This window comes from Hirundo rustica, chromosome 6, assembly GCF_015227805.2.
Source record: "Hirundo rustica isolate bHirRus1 chromosome 6, bHirRus1.pri.v3, whole genome shotgun sequence".
Lineage (NCBI taxonomy): Eukaryota > Metazoa > Chordata > Aves > Passeriformes > Hirundinidae > Hirundo > Hirundo rustica.
This window is the reverse complement of record NC_053455.1, coordinates 40,629,140-40,644,345: the sequence shown is the minus strand read 5'-3', so window position 1 is coordinate 40,644,345 and position 15,206 is coordinate 40,629,140.

Here is a 15,206-nt window from a genome sequence, read left to right as displayed (position 1 = left end):
CCAAACTTGGTCAAATTACAGAATATAAACTTCTAAGAGTTTTACAGCTATGATCTTCAGCATGCTTAATCCTCTTACAGCTCCTACTGTCGGGGAAATCCACAAATGCCAGAGGTTTATGTCCAAAGGGAGACAGAGGAGTCCTCAACTTCATTCGAATAAAGGGAGTCCCCCCGGACACACACCCACAGGGTTTTCTCTCTCGGGGTTTGGGAGGGCGCAGCATCCTTTTATCCCGAACTCCCGGCCGCAGGGTGCCCCCTTCCTTTCCCCACTGGCTGAGGTCTCAGAAGGCACAGCCTTCCCCATCTGCCTTCCACGTATTCCCCCTTGAACCTGCCATTCCACCCCAAAGCTCCGAAATTCAGGCTGTGCAGAGCCATGTCTGTGTCAGGAGCTGAGCTTCTGGGCTCTGCAACAAACCGGCTGCCCAAAGCTAGGAGAGACATTCGGACCCATTTCAAAGATGTGGACACCCACACCTTCACCCATCACATTGTTTGCAGACATTAGCTTTCCTCTCACTATTGATGCCCAAACCACATTTTCATAGCTGAACGGAAGGAATGTGTGTGACTATTCCCTGACATCTCTGTTACAATGCTGGAGTGTGCATGTAGAGCTACACAGTCACCTTCTGCTTAGATTGAAGTACAGTGAAGCACTGAAAATTAGGAAAAAAAAAGTCCACGTGGATCGTTTTCTTTGTGCAGAAATGAATCTGTAAACTTGAGGAAGGAGAGTGAAGATGTTGGAAACTGACAGCTGAAATAAGTACAGGACAGTGTTCAGGAGGGAGGCTGTGCCTGGTTGGAAGGGGGGATGCTGTCATTTAACATCCTTGAGAGAAAAGTGGCAAGTGAAAAAAATTCCATATCTTGGAAAAAGACGGTGCCATGTCCCTATTGTAATAGGAAAGAAATTGAAGGTCTCATCAGTCAATCAATACTGACAGGGCAAGGAAAATCAGGAGAGAAACCTGAATGTACTGCCATGAACAAACTGATAGGATGAGAAGACAAAGTAGGAGTTTATGGTTGGTAAGAAACCATCTGATAGATGGAAACAAGGAGGTGTGAGAGGAAGATCTGGTCTTATTCTAGTAGGATGTTGGCCACATGCCTAAAGAGTTGTTTGGTGGTTTGTCATTGTTGTTGGTTTGGTTTATTAAAAAAACAAACAAACCAGAATAAAAGCAGTGGAGAGAGTCCTGTAAAATATTTGTGAAGCACTGTGACCGGAAGCAATTAACAGGCCTGAGAAAAGGATAGGAAGATGCTGACACAACTTTTTCCACAAGCTCAAATGCTTGAGATATGTGTGGTGCCTGAGCAGTCCAACCCCGGAGATGTCAGCTGATTTTACATGCAGCATTTTCTGCTTTTCACCTTACTTTAAAAATGCAAGATATTAGAGATACTCCAGAGTTTTAAAAGTTTTTGCAGTTTATAATTAAAACTTAATTTTCTCCTTACAAAGCATTGCTGCTTCAACTTGGTTACCTCATTTCTTTGCCATAAGATCTCCATATATTTTAGCATATATTTTAGCATATATTTTAGCATGCTCACTTGCTGAAAAAATTCTCAATACTTGATTTTTATTCTGTTATTCAGCATGTGCTGTAGGGCTTATTAGCAACCCCAAGCTATAAAGAGTTGAGATTTTTGACCCTCCCTTTGTAAACATTACAAACATAACTGCATTATAAATGGTAACGCGTTTAGTATCATAATCTGGAGTGTTTTCATTATTACTTCCAGTTGACTGAGGGAAAGCTTATTCACAGAGACTGAGGTGAAGAGCATCACATGCTTGTAGTTTTACACCATCATGTGTCTGTGGTGTAGTTTTTAAGAGCTCTCTGCATTGTATAGCCTATTATGTGTTCAAAGCACAATTCAGTTCCAGCTGGAAACGCTCAGCTATTGTCCTGAGCAGACCTGGAGTAGTAAGGCAGGCATTCAAGAACGGAGGGAAAGAGCATGTGGTAGGTGCTTGGTTTGAGTGACTTGCCTGATAGTGCCCAAATACTCTGTATCAAAGAGGGAAAGATTCTGATTTCACAGAAAAGTATTTGCTTGGCCTAAACTTGAAACTGCTCTTTCTCCTCCTACATTTTTTTTTTTAATTGAAATTTTTGCTTTTTGTGTTTTTCTTTCCAATGCTCTTCTTCTCCATTAAACATTCCTACTTTTCAGCAAAGGGCCTTCTTCTCAGGATCCATCACATTTAGTAAAATGTTACTTTCACTGTTTTTGAGAGTGAGTAAATAAAGTGAACTATTGCTAAGATTTCTTAACGTCGAGGCAGTGCAGGAGACTAACATTTTTAAGATTAAGAAAAGCATGGGGAAAATAGCCTTGGGAAAAAAAAGCTGCACGAAATTATAAATACAGCTAAGTAGAAACCATTGCTAATAATCCCAGTTTTTGAATTCTGAAGTAAAAGGAAACACCATTAGGTGAGAGAAATATCTACGTAAGAGTTGTCAATTTTGCCAATGTCTTGTCAGTTCAACTCTCATAAACATTCAGAAAATGCCATAAGGGAGGTTTATTTTTATGTCTCTAGAGAACAGCAAGAGTAAAAATCTGTAAATGCATCCTGTTATATCCTCACATAAATGCATAATTTTTTTTTTTATGTTTTATATATAAAACTATTTACTTATTGAAGGAAATCTTGACCATCTAATCAAAGAGTCATAGTTCATTCCTACAGAAAGAGAGAATACCAGGTGGAAGAATATAGTTACAATTGTTATACACACACTTATTTTCTGCTCCTTTTTCCTGCTGTTATGTTCACCCTTCTCCTTCCCCTCTGAGTTCCAGCCTCAGTGGTTTCATTCTGATGTGTGATGGGCAAGGATGTAGCAAATCAGCATTATGTGGTGTTCTTTACTGGAGACAACTGATGTTCATGTCTTCCTCTTCCCCTGCTCAGGATCTGTTAGGGGTCATTTTTGTTTGTTGACACGCTTTTATATTTTTGCTCACTCTTCATTTTTTTGCAGCTTCACAATATATTATAATATACTTAATTTACTATATATGATACTTTATGTGACGTGGATACTGTTTCTTTTCTCTCTAAGCCCTAACACCAGTTTTGTCAGCATCTAGATCTGCATTTCTCTAACTTCTTTAAGCACTGGTGAGCTGTTTCCAGCCATGTGATCTCCAGTGCCAAGCCTGTTGCTGTTACAGCAATATCAAGTAAAGCAAAGCACAGAAAGGACAAGGAAGAGTTCAAAAAAAGCCAACCCAACAGGATGTAACCCTTAGGGCTTCCAAACTTTTAAAGGCTGTGGTCTTTCAAACAGAAGCTATGGCAATGCCATAGTGGTGGGCTGCAAAGTAACATTAGGTTGCTGAGATTGACAGTACTGGATGGTTCTGGTAAGGTAATTAAACCTGACCAAAGGGATGGCTGATCTACGGAGGAGTAATGCTGCCATGAAGGGATGAGATTAACCAGCAGCTCTTAATTTTCATAGGTAAAACATCTGTCATATAGATTTCTGTGTTGAAAGTTTATAATGTTTGCAAACAGTAAAAATAGTTACATTATATTCTAGAGTAAGAATTACCATTATGCGTCAGGCCAGTCATCCATGCATTTCATTTTCTTTAAGCCAGCACTGGATGCTTCAGAGAGCAGTTCAAGAAACCCCAAGGTGGGCAATTATGGAATATTTTGTCCACATGGAAAGCTTCTTCCTAATTCTCAGCCGTTAAAGGTTTGCTTGTTTACTGATGCATGAAGGCTTATAAAATTTTATAGTTGGTTTGTGGGCTTTTTTCTACCTAATATAATTGTGAATGTTGCAAGATTTCATATAAACATGAAGCTCATCTTAGAGTCCTAAGTTGTTGGCATCAGTGATTTCTGGTGGTACTTAGTACCATAGCTTAACTATGTAGTGTGATAAAAACTGAAATATTTTATTGTTTGTTTTATTTAGCACTTGCTGCATTTCAATTCCATTGAACGTACCATTCTTTCCTTTAATTAGAAAAGTAACTCTTCATGTTCCTCAGTCACCCATGGACATTTTTGAAAAATATGTAGGGAAAATTAGGTTCTGTATTTATACATCAGATTTTTCCCCAGTGGGAAATCTCTAATTTCTCAGTACTTTAGAAATACCTTCTGGTTACTAAGGTGTGACGATAAGGCAGCACTGATTTTTTTTAAAAAAATCTTGATGGAGACTAGGGATTCCCATTTACTCAGTTGTTTTCATTGGCTTTCAGTATTCTCTATCTGGTGTATCAGTCCCTATAGGCCAGTTGAGTAGAAGTAATGCTTTTCTCTAGGGTCAGATCTCCAAACATACTGGGAGTTTGGGAGCTCCTTATTTCTCTCTACTAGACGGTTCATGTGAATACTGATGCACTCTAGGTTTTCTTCTTCTCTCCTATCATATTAAAGCGTAATGAAATAGCAACAGCCAGCCTCTCTTTCTATGCAGGCAAGTTGTTAAAATTCACTTAAAGAAACTGGGACAATATTAAGCGTGGCAGTTCTTCATTGACCTGTAATTTAGATTCTAGACTTTTTTTATTCTCTCTGTAGTATGAAATAGCGTTCCTACTCGGCTTTGGATCATCACATTGCTTAAGGGTCCATTAAAAAAGTTATTTTAAAGCTTGTTTTGAAAGGTTTTTATGTGGTTTCTTTGAATAATAAGCATATTTTTTTATTCTGGTCCATTTCTTGAGCAGCTGGTTTAGAACAGTTTCCTTTTCCTTAAACAATGCATTCGTTGTTAATTTGGACTGTAGTGAAGGTTTCTGGTGGTAACACTCTCTTTAATGTCCTTAGAAAGCATTGTTATCCAGTCTTATTTAAAGTGTATCCATACACAGAATCTGGCCCGTGAAGCATTATCTCAAGTCTGCATTCCTGAAATTTAATCTGAACTCCCTACTTGGATCCTACTGCTTCCAGTTGTCTTGAACAGTGTGCTAAATAATTGCATTCGACCTGAAGAGCAGCAGGCTCTGAGGACACTTTATTGTGCCTTTTCAAAACATAAAGGGAGTTACAAGGAGGACAGACACTTTTTACCAAGGCTTGTAGTGGGAGGACAAAAGGCAACAATTTAAAACTGATAGGGGTAGATTTAGATTGGACACAGGGAAGAGGTGTTTTTTTTTTTTCCCATGAGGGTGACGAGACACAAGGACAGGTTACCCGGAGAAGTACTGTCAGTAACAGATGGCCTCCAGAGATTTCCTCCAAACTGAATTGGAGGACATGAGACACTATTCAGTAATTTTTGGTCATTAGCATACCTTCAGCAATAACAGGTATGAAGTGAAATGGAAATAACAAAAAATTATATTCTCAGCAGGTCCCATGTTAGTTTCTAGACCGGGACAATGTATTTCCCACAAATCACTAGAAACTAGTAACCTGAAGACTATTTGTGACATAATAAAACTATACAGTGCCATGTAAAGATGGAAAGAAAAGTGCTGCTTACTGCTGCAGATGTCATGGTCAACAGGAGAAAATGGATCACATATAACTTCTCTGCTCTTTACGGAATGCAGCCTTTTCCCCACTGAATGAATTTTGAAATCTAAAAGCTGGTTGCAAGCTGTTTAATTTTGTGAACATAGGGGGTCAGATAAAAGGCTTCAAATAGTTCAGCAAGCCTTAAAAGAAAGCAGACCAGAAAAGGGAGTTTTAATGAAAAGACACTTATGTTTAAAAACATGAGCAACCCTGCTTAAAAATTGTCTTAAAAGAATTATTTTTGAAACCTATCCCCTATGCATAGGACTTGATCATTTAAACACGGAATTTTGTACTTCCAGTTTAGAAGATTCTAATAACAAGGAAGCTGTAAAGGTGTTGTTAAAAAATTATTTTGTCTTTGCTGAAACCAGTATCCCTACAGACCCAAATTCTTTTCATAATTTCTTGGTATCATCAGACTGTGGAGGTTTGAAAAAGCTGAGGAATAATTAATATTTTAATGGTAACTTTGAGTAGGCTGTATGCGTGAAAGTACTTGAGAGGGTTATTTAGATGAGACTTCAAGCCTTATTTTGTAGAGTTGGGTTATATTAATTTGTCACGAATTAACTCCCATAATAATAATGGTCTTGGCTTGCAGTTTCGTTATAGATAAGATTGTGAAAAATATCCATTCTGCTCAGTGCTTTACTGTAAATATACCAGTGTTGAGCTAAGGGATACTAATGGATCAGAGAGTTTTGAGCGCTTCACTGCCTCGAAATACATCTGGTCCTAACCCAGATTTTCACCTGTGTCAATCAGTTGGCCCATGCTTATCTCAATGGGACAGATTTCCTGTCAGATCCATCAATTTGATACTGTATCATAACCACATAAATCACCTGTGTAAATCAGACCAAGCCAGAAACAAATTCATTGTACCCATTAAAGACAGATATCGTCTTGTAAAATACATAATATGTCAAAGCTGACATAATCTTCGCAGATAAAAGAGAACAGCCCATCTATTTAGTAAACGGAATAAATCAAAAGAAGGAAAAGAGAATTAAACTGGCATCTCTGCTTCTTTCCTCTGGCAGAGGAAAGAAGACTCCAATGTTATACATTAGGTACAGAAGAGCTCTCCTGCAGTGCCCAGGTGATCCCTTGCACACATACAAACCTCTTCTGACAGCTGACAGCATCAGCAAACTCTGCATCTTCCAGTCATGGCTCTGGAGCTGTGAGTTCAGCTCCAGCCGTGAGCATTTCCCAGGCACAGTCTACCTACCCAACCAAGCTGCTACGAGCAGGATGGAGTACATAATATTACAGAACAGTGCATGCACCTACACTAACATTTACCCAGTCACCGCTTCATTCTGGAGACAAACTCTCCACTGGAGACACTTAAACACTCTTGACCCTCGGCATTTTTGGGACAATGATGCATCAATACTGTGAAAGCATCCCTGCCCTTGCCTGGCTGATGCAGAGATTTTGGCAAGTATTAGAGCCATATCTCTAGTCTCCTGTTTCACTTCCTGTGAGCAAGTCCTCTCCCCAGCCTGCAGCCCTGAACTGCCGGCCAGCAGCTCACCCTGCAGGGAGTGCTCCCACCACAAGATCTCCATGTGCTTGGCACAGAGCAGGGGCATGTCAGTGATGGGGGCTGGCTTGGCAAGTGGCTCCGGTGGGTCCCCCAGCCCAGCACAGATCTCACTTCTCTCCTGCACAGGGCTGCAGATGGTTCCATGCCACTGCTTCTTTGAGCCTGGGGTCTTCTCTCTGCAACAGGCAAGCACCAACTTGCTCACACCCGCCACCTCCATGCTCAGCACTACATCCCTGCTGGGTGCTGTCCTGCGGGGCCCCTGGCTGCAGGACCCTCTGACCTGGCTCAGGGACCACAAGGGTCCATCTGTAATGCTTCCGATTTCAGAGAGCCTGCCTCAGCCTCTGCAGTGTTGCCACTCCATGATCCTGGGCACTGCAGTCTGGAGAGACAGTTGTTTTCCCTTTCTTTTTACCATTGGTATTTCTGCTTTTCTACAACAGGTTGGTGTCAGGTCCTAGGAAATAATCTAAGTATATCTAAGTTTTAGTGTCAAAGCTGCCCCTTGAAAAAGCTTTCCAGGGTTCTTATCAGGCATATAAAATCAGCTGAGATTAACAAAGTCCAGATTTTAACTGGTACTTTGACTATCAAAAGTATGTTAGTAAATACTGATGAACAGCTTCAAAGCTTCAGCTAAGCAGAGAATTTTTGATATATAGGTGATGGTTTGGTATAGATTCATGTAGATTTCCTTCTACAGAATATTTCAAAACATGTGGTAAGAGTTGACTGAACTACTTGATATTTGGCATTTAATAACACGTTACTTTTCTCCCAGTCATGGCTGCTCATTAGTTCTTTCTGATTTCACTGGAATATTATAGTTTTCAAGTATGTGTGTTCAGAAATCTGCACAGTCTCTGTGTCTGACAAATAACTTCAGGGTACTTGTTTCAGCTTCCAGTGGCATACAACAGATCACTTAAATCTACTAGAGTGGTGTTTCTTTCCCCTCTAAGGAACAAGTCCTTATGGAGAAGCTGAACCTCCTTAAGCAGGAAAAGGAAGAGGATTAAAACAAGTGACAGATAGAATTAATTCCTGTTTCTAAGTGGGTAGTTCCTCTTCTGCAAACAGACATTCACTAAAGAATCATGTAAATAATAATTTTTTGCCCTCATATTTTGAAGCACAAGGAAATGTAGCTGTGCTCTCACATTTTTCAGGTAGAGCCACACACAGACTGGTTTTGTCCCCCCTCTGTGATTCTGAGCAGAGATATTCTGAAGCACATACAAATCACAGAGCTGGTATTGTCACAACAAGTAATCATAGGATGGTTGACGGGGTATAGAAAACATATACTGCTGAGGCTATAGATGAAGTGTTGGAAATACTTGGGTTTCTGCATGGAAAACACTGGGGAAAAAAATGACATGCATGAAGGTATCCCTAAAGGACAGTGGAGAAAAAAAAAAAAAAAAATTTGCAGAAGGATTTTGGAAAAAGATAGGTTTAGTTTGTGAAAGTTATTGTTATTGTGGTACTGAACTGCTCGTGTGGAGTTCTGCATTAAAGGATAAAAGGATACTGGATCTTTGCCAACCTGCTCTATATGGATTCTGCTTTGGGAGGAGGCTGAAGTGGGTACCATTCCCAACCACACACCAGTGGAAGACAACACACATTGATTAATAAAACGTCCAGTTCATGTGTCCTGAGTGGAAAGACAGTAGTGAATAATTCTTCCCTGTTTAATGATTTTTTTTTTTATGAACCTAAAGATCTTTAAAGATTTTGATCTTATGCCATACAAGCCTGCAGGTTTTTGTGTAGGGTGACACAGTTGGTAAAATTAGGAAGCCCAAAATGCTATCCTTCTACTGTCCTAGTAAGGCCAACACAAGTGAATGTCAAGTAGCTCAGATGATTACTTATCCTGGGGAGCCATTATGGGCAGTAGCCAGGATTAGGCTTTCAGCTGAGACATTGCTCCTGAGAATCAGAAAATGAGGGATTATTTAGGTGAAAAGATAATGGCTGAAAAAGCATTATGAAACCTCAGAGCAGGAAGAAAAAGGCGAAGGCTGGAGATACAGAACTGAATAGATTAAAGGAATTGTTAAGATAAAAATGACGTCGTAAAAATATATACCTGTGTTACTAAAAACATACAGGACTATTAAAATGAAAGGTCTTTCAGAAATCCAATTTATCCTTTCACTCTCTGGTTTTCAGATAACAGTGTTCTCCTCTATTTCAATTTGGGAACAGGAGACTGCGTAAATAGGTTTTTAATGACTGTTTAAATTTGAACTTTCTAAATTTAAAAGAAAAAAAAATCTTTATGATGCTTTAAAGCATTTCATGATTGAGCTTCAAGTGAGCATTGGAACCTATAGTGAGCATGCCTCAAAATATAGGTCTTGTTATAAGCTAGGTATAAAAGGTGATTTAAACAGCCAACATTTCCAGGTCTCTGCACCATGAATGGGAAATGGAAAAATCAACCTATTATTAGGTGATTTAAGAATGGAATACTTAAAGTTATTCCTGGAATGAAAGGGAAAGGGAAAGGGAGGCCCAAGTAAAATAAGCTTCCTTACAGAATATGTGAAAAAAAATTATTTACTATATCTAGCGTTGATAAAAGAGTAACGGAAACAAATCTTAAGCAGTGAATAGAATATTCACCTTATCAAAATGTATAGTAGTAAGGTTTCCCTAGCAATTTTGACTATACAAAGGAGAAATACCCTTAATGCATTGATTTTTTTGATGTCTGTTGATTACATCACACTCCCAGATTCATGTTCATATTATAATGTTCCAGTTCTGAGGTACTTAGGGCAGACCCACCTCCAGTTCTCTGGGAGTTAAGGTTCTGCATCCCCTCTACCCAGTATTTCTGAAGCGACCTCTATTATTTAGTAGCAGAGTAGGAAATCCTTTTTGCATTGTCACAATATCCCATCACATGGTGCAGCACTCAGGAAAGGGCATCTACTGTACCTTCATTCTCATCTGCTTTGCACTAGTGGCTAAGGAGTCCTGCACTACCTCAGACTGATCAGTGCTCATTTTGGGTGAGTACTTTACAAGGTCATCCAGATCCTGCAGGAGTGGATAACGAATGAAGAAAAAATACATGATCATGATGAACACTGAAGAGGCTGTATTTTCCATAGAGAGTGCCTCTGCATTGCAAAGAATTCATACAGATGGTCGCGAATACTTGTTCTTCCAGAATCAGTTTTCATGAATATTCCATATGGCCACATTGCACAATTACTGTTTACTTGTGTTTATGCTCACTACTGAGAATCAGCAACAAATTACAGTGAACTCCAAGAGTGAATTACAAGAGAGGCCAACATTTAGGAAATAAAAACATACAGTGTCCTGTGTAATACTTATTGGGTATCAGCATGAAGATTCATGGAAAAAAATCTCTTTAGCCTTGGATGTGGTTTGTGGAGGACAATGAAACAGATTCCACAACAAAATAGGATTTTGTGAGCCATGAGGAATCTTTATAAGCCGTAAAGGAGACAGCAAAGAGGCAATTTCATTGAAGTATGTAGACTTAATAGTATCTGTAATGTCAGTGTGACTTATTAGAGCAATCCTGGCCCTGATGGCAGTGTGGAAGTTAGAGGGGGGAGCATGAAAATAGGAGTGCTATAAGAATTAAAAAATAAAGAGTTGGAAGGCTTACCACTTAGGGTGTAACAGTTGAAATGATACTCTGTGGAAATGTTCCTCCAGTTCAAAACATCTGTTGGAGTCCTTCAAGAAACATGGCTAGACAATTAAAAGCAGGAAAGAAACAGTGAAACAGACAAGCTGCCTTCAGAACAGATTCCTTCCAAATATATTTGGGGTTCAGTACCTCAAGAAAATTCCTGTCAAATTTTCCTCATTAGGGAGTCTTGGAAATGAGAACTGTATTTGGGTTTTAATCTACAGGTTGGAATATCAAGATCAATACCTCTGATACTGAGGCCAAAAATAATGTTTCATTTATCTTTATAATTATATTTAGAAATAAGGGAAAACATGCAAAGTAAACTGACCTGATCAGGGTCCAAAAGAAATCAATGGCAATATTGGGAATAGATCTAATATTAGAGAATTAGCAGCTGTCTGCTCTAACTTTGGATACGGGTTTGAGTCCAAAATTGTAGTGAGAAATGCTTCAACTGTGGAATTAAGAAATAGTCTTCCAGGATTTATTCTTCGGTTTACCTCCTTAAAAAATAGATGAAATAGGATGATAAAGGATAGTACTCTGGCAATCTGTGTAACTGGTTGTGTCGAGATATGCAAATTGCAGGCTTTTCCTTCTTCAGACTTGGAAGAAATTTTACAATGACAGCGAGCATCTCGGACTTTTCTCATTGCTTGCAGAAGAACAAGCCTTGAGAAATTCACGTACTGTCATCCTTGGTTGTAGATTACAAGAAATCCCCAGTTTACTTAGAGCTGCAGAGTCAATTTGTACCATCATTACGCTGTGTGAGCAACATGCTGGGAACATTCATTACATGACACATAAAATGCACCAAACAGCATGACATTATTTTCCTTCCTAACAAACTGGGGGCTCCAGCTTGGTAATCAAACTTCTTTCAGGGAAGGAGATATTTGAAGATGTCTAGATTTTACAACTTTAACATTAAAACCATGCTTTGTTTAATCAAGAAAAAGGGAAGGCCAAGAAAGTGATTCCTCAAGCTTTAAACAAAGTATTAGAATGAGCAGGGAATTTTCAGGTTGGTCAAGGTGATGAGAACCACTTTGTGCAGTCTAGTTTGAAAGCAACAACTGGTAGAAACATTTTGCTTGGGACTGGAGAGCTTGGAGCAGAAAAGGGTTGTGTTCTCTTTCATAGTTTGAACGTCAGGGCAGAAAAAAACACTGTGAAAGCTTTCTCTGACTCATGTGGGTTACTGATTTTGTTCTGGTTTTCCCTTCATGAGTCAGCAAGACATTCCTGCTGCATCCCTGATCTGGCTTTGCCCTTGCATGCCCGAAGTCTGACATAACATAATGGCAGATATTTTAGAATGTAAGGCTTTCCATGGAAGGTGTTTCTGCAATGCCTGTGTGAGCTGACATTGCAAGAAACAGCCTCCTGATACAAATATGCATTCCTAGAATGAAAATAATTGCACTTTTGAAAATGTCACAGTAAACTTTGCTCTCCTAACAAAATGAGTTTATCTAGAGAAAATTTTAATTGATTAATTTTCACTGTTTTAGGAAGAAAGCCACTGTAGTATTAAGGGTTTACGGTCTATAATAAATGAATAAGTAACTAGGGTCCTGTCCAGAAGAAAAGAATATTATGACTACATTTTGGGCACTTCATTGGAAAGAATTTATTGGGAAAATGGAGTTAGAGGCCAAGAACAAAAGGATGTTTCATGGGAAAATGGTGTACAGAGAACTATGGGTTCCAAGCTGCCATTTTTAAGGAAGGATGAGATTACCTGTGTAATTACATGTGTAACCTTGCAGACAGTTGGGGTCTGGTCTTGCTGATAAATAATTCATTTCAGGAATGCTCTATTTTGTAACAGAACAATGGAGTGGAAATTAAGAAAAGAGAAGTGGAGCATTTTACAAACTATGTAAACACATTATTGATTACTGGGAATTTTCAACATAATTTCTAATGTGAAAGAAATTCCACACCTAAAGCACATCTTTTCATAGAAGTATTAACTTGAAAGAGTTGCTGCTGCTTTTGTTTTTTTTGTTACTTCCTTCTCGTACCCCAAGGGAAATAAATTAAGGTCCTCATAGTTTTTTCTGGCAAAACTTCTTGGTTTCATTTTTCAGTTTGATTCTTAGCTTTGGGGGAAAAAAAAAAAAAGTTTTGAAAACAAGAATCTTTTTTTAATATAAAAATGCCTGCTAGTTAAAAATAGATTTCCCTGAAGGGAAAAAAAAAAGAAAACAACTCCAAAAAAATTTTCAAATGTCCTTGATAATTTCTCAGACTATACTTTTAGAGAACGTAAAAAGTAATACAAATGTAGAAAATAATAATCTAAGTTGTGTTAAGTGAATGTAGGTTGACTGGTCTGAATTCTTGGGAGATTGTTTATACTGCTTTCCACAACAACCTTCTGAAAATTAAGTTTCATTTTGCTATCAGCTTATAAACCAAAAGAGTATAGAACTTGTTAATTTTCTGGAAATTTAACATTGCTAAGGAAAATGTTGATTTTCTTTTATACTTCAACTTTTTCAATATCATTTGATAGCTGGCTAACAGAACATGCTCTCAAGTGTATATACTGCTTGGTAGGTCATATATGCCTGTGGAATGTAGTTTCTTCAGTCAGAGAACATAACACCTTGACACTGATAGGAATGATTTAATTTTTAACTTACAAGTAGAGACAAAAAACTTCATAGTGAGATTTGGTGATTTTTTGTTGTTTGTTTTTGGGGTTTGGGGGGGGTGTTTTTTGGTTTTGTTTTTGTGGGTGTTTTTTGGTTTTTTGTTTGGTTTTTTTTTGGTTTGGGTTTTTTTTTGTTTGTTTGATATGGGGTTTTTTGGTTTGGTTTGGTTTGGTTTGGTTTGGTTTGGTTTGGTTTGGTTTGGTTTTTTTTGTGGCTGTTTCACATACTTAATGCTATAATTTTTAGTAAGGCTGCAGGAAATTCAGTAGTTATGTGTTTCTGCCACATAGCAGTGTTTGATTTAATTTTTTTTAAGCTGTTCATATTGCACACTGCACTTTGGTGCAGAGATATCCAATTCCATCTTTAATGAGCTACCCTAGATATTGGAACCAAACTGTGCAGTGCATCAGAACTCAGTAAATTAACCGATGCGTTACTCTGTCTCATGTGGTTAGACTGCAGTGTAACTGCAAATGCAGTAAAAAAATTACAATTGAAAGTAATAGATCACAGAAGGCAAAACCTCTATGGAATGAACAATGCAGCTCTGAAGTCTGTGAGTGTTGGTGGATGCAAAGGAAAGTGGTATTAATGGCATCTCTATGTGCCAGGATGTTTGCTGTTAATGGTTTAGAATTTAGAAGTAAGGAAGAATTACTTGCAATTACAGTTACAACAGAGATACTGTTGTGTGCGCCCTAAAATAGATTGCACAGGGATGCTGTCAAACAAGGACACTTTGAAGGAGTTTTCAAAGTCAAGATGTGCTGGTTGCACTGGCACATTGGGAGAGCTGGGCTGACGATGGCAATTTCACGGAGGGTGTTAGCAATGACAGGCATTGCAACAATGCCGGCTGTGACATGTTCAGGATACCATGCACAGAGATGCCATGAATATTTTTCCATGCACTTTTGCTGCACTCTCCTCCACCTGCCCCTTGCATCACTAGGAGAGATTATACATTTCTCATTAATCACCTTGGATGTGCACTTGGCTTCTTATCTCGGAGAATGGGTTTCTTAGAGGATGCACCATCTCCTGGCTGCAGGAGATTTCAAAGTATATTCACCAAATATCTTTTACATAAGAGAGAAATCTGACAGCCTAAACTGTAGCCACTTGAGGCTTGTAATCTCTATAGCAGAGAGATATTTAAAGCATTTTGATCATCGCTGTGACCCTTCTTTTATCAGCTTCTGGGTTTCTTATCACCATACTTCTGGTACAGGAGTACTCCATTGAAACAAAGGATTTTCTTGCACAGAAATATATTTATCTGAAGAATATTGGCTAAGGTAAACATCTTACTGCCTTCTTAAAGTAAACGTTATTGCATTCTAGAATACCAAAATATCCACTCCTGAAATCATGGACAGCCTTAGTGAAGATTCATTTTACTACAGCAATCTAATTCAATGTGTTTTGTCAAAAGTTTTCACTGTGTTGTCATGATCTGCTGGGTACTGGGCACAACATTTGCTACAAATTGTCAGGCTGAACAAAGACACCAGTCATCATGTCGATGAACTCTTATGCCTCTATTGTACTTAACTCCAGCAACAAGCCCACCACCACTTAGTCTCAGAAGTGTTGGCTAACAAGCCCTTAACTTCTACAACACACTTCACCCAGCTCCCAATCCACAAACTTCTTGAGTGTCAGGTAACAAGCCCTTGACATTTACAACATTTACACTTCAACAAGCTCACAATTTTAACAACAGCCTTCAGGATGGAGTAATGGGTAG